The 2500-nt window shown below is 55.6% G+C and overlaps 1 pseudogene; it reads right to left on the bottom strand.

Annotated features, from left to right (window-relative positions):
• Nucleotides 1–2210: 2210 nt before the first annotated feature.
• Nucleotides 2211–2327, bottom strand: LOC137316269 (U2 spliceosomal RNA; annotated as a pseudogene).
• Between the last annotated feature and the right edge of the window lie 173 nt (nt 2328–2500).

Raw genomic sequence — 2500 nt, 5'->3', positions numbered from 1 at the left:
GAATCCCAGTCGGGGGGGGATGACTTTCTGCTGCAGATTAATTGGCATGAAGGAAAGTCTCCCCTCCTGAGCGTAAAGCTCCACCCTCACCACCACCACCACCGCCTTTTCCTCCCCTTGACAAACGGACAGACAGACAGACAGACAGACAGTCAGTCCAGTTCGGGAGCGCAGCTTTCATTAAGCAATGGCATTTGTGACAACTCATCGTCTGACAGGTTGATGATTTCCCCACACGCCTCCTGCCGAATAAAAGGCTCACCCTCCCGGACACTACCCCCAGAATCACCCACCCCCCCCCCCCGGGGTGAATATTAAGCCCGAGAACACCGACTGTAACCAACCGCAGTGAAAAGTTGAAGTGGCAACTCATTAACCAGATTTATTTTGGGCAACTCATTAACCAGATTTTTTGTTCATTTGGTTTATGAGTTGCCAAGTGTAAATCTGGTTAATGAGTTGCCACTTCAACTTTTCACTGCGGTTGGTTACAGTCGGTGTTCTCGGGCTTAATATTCACCCCAGGGGGGGTGTATAGCGGGCGATGGCCGGTGTGGAGTGCGTTTTTTGGGGGTTGATTTTCACTTTGCCTCGCTGGTGGAATTTGTGGGAGGCAGGCAAGGGGATTGGTGTGGGCTGGTGGGCGGCAAGGGAGATGCTTGCTTCGGGGTGTTATCCTCACTTTGGTCCGCTGGTGAGAGTAGGCAGCGGCAGGCTGGCAGGCAGGCAGGCAAGTGTGATGTAGTGTGGGGTGCAGTGCAGTGCAGTGCAGTGCTGCCCTGTCGTTTATGAAAGGTTGTAATGACACTGCTTTGCAGCTGACCATGTCCACTGATTTGTGACGCCCGTATGGAGGCTGATATCTCAGGAGGGCCGAGGCCGATTTCCTCCGGGGACGGCTCGTCGCGTGCGGCAGGACGAGGCGCAGCGGACGGTACCGAGCGCTCGGAGGTGCGGCGCTGCCCGCCGGAGGTACAGCGAAAGGCTGCAAACCGCTTTCCGCCTGCTAACTCGGCGGCCGTCAGACCGACCGACTCCGCTTTACCACCGGAGCTAGAGTCGGGCAAGGGGCACCGAAGGGTACCGGAAGGATCGCGTTCGCACGACGGGAAGTCGACTAGCGGGCCGCCGAAAGCGAGCCGGGGGCCCCCGGTTTTTCTGTCCCACCTGGAGACTGATATCTCAGGAAGGCCGAGGCCGATTTCCTCCGGGGACGGCTCGTCGCGTGCGGCAGGACGAGGCGCAGCGGACGGTACCGAGCGCTCGGAGGTGCGGCGCTGCCCGCCGGAGGTACAGCGAAAGTCTGCGAACCGCTTTCCGCCTCCTCTCACCGCACGGCTCTCCTTTTCACCCACTGGCGGATTTTCACCCTCCGACTGCTCGCTACCGTCCGCTGCGCCTGGTCCGGGCCCTGTCCATTGTCATGTTAATGGCAGGGCGGGGCAGGACTGCTTTCACCAGGAACCCGGTTTTCTGGGTCAGAGGTTCCAGGGGACCTGTTTTGTGCGGACTTCCCTGTGTCCGTCCCTCCATGCCTTCCCCCCAGGACTTCCTTCTGAACACCTTTGTCGTTTGAGCGAGGGCCAAAAGCCTGCCTGTGAAAGGGAAGGATCAGCCGGTCAGCCCCCTGTTGGTCGCTGCTGCCAGTGCAGCAGGCGTGCGTGTGTCCTCGGCCTCGTGTCCAGGTCCCTCAGGGACTTGAGGCAACTCTCCCCGGTGGTCTCGTGGTCAGGACCGGGCTTCGAATCCCGGTCGGGGGGGGGATGACTTTCTGCTGCAGATTAATTGGCACCTCTGAAAGAAAGTCTCCCCTCCTGAGCGTAAAGCTCCACCCTCACCACCACCACCGCCACCTTTTCCTCCCCTTGACAAACAGACAGACAGACAGACAGGCAGACAGTCAGTACAGTTCGGGAGCGCAGCTTTCATTTGGAAGCAGACCCTGCTTGTTTAAAGTCAACGACGCCAAGTTATTTTGCACTTTGAATTATATCGCTCCGTGCGAGCGGCACTCAGCCTTGGAGAAGAAAAAAATACCACTGAGCTGAGAAAGTTCTTTTTAAAAAGGTTTCCTTCCACAGCAGCTCTGAGTGAGAGAGAGAGAGAGATATCAGCTTTATTCTCAGTAATAATACACACACACACACACACACACACACACACAGAGACACTGGGAAAGAGCTGATTTTCCTTTTGAATATCTCCCCACGGGGAGCTGCACCGTTCCCAGAAACACTGCAATACTGGGTCGATGCGTGGAGTGGACGGAGCAAGCCCCTATTCCATCTCCCTGTTCTAAAAATCAATTAAAAATAATAATAAATAATATGTGTGTGTGTGTGTGTGTGTGTGTGTGTGTGTGTGTGTCGGTGTCAGTATCAGTCAGTGAGTCAGTGTCTCTCTCTCTCTCTCTCTCTCTCTCTCACTCAGAGCTGCTGTGGAAGGAAACTTTTTTAAAAAGAACTTGCATATTGAAAGAAAGATGTGTCTCAAGCTGCCG

The sequence above is a fragment of the Heptranchias perlo genome, unplaced genomic scaffold, assembly GCF_035084215.1.
Source record: "Heptranchias perlo isolate sHepPer1 unplaced genomic scaffold, sHepPer1.hap1 HAP1_SCAFFOLD_577, whole genome shotgun sequence".
Taxonomy (NCBI): domain Eukaryota; kingdom Metazoa; phylum Chordata; class Chondrichthyes; order Hexanchiformes; family Hexanchidae; genus Heptranchias; species Heptranchias perlo.
The sequence above is the reverse complement of the archived record's forward strand: the minus strand, read 5'-3'. Positions and strand labels throughout refer to the sequence as shown.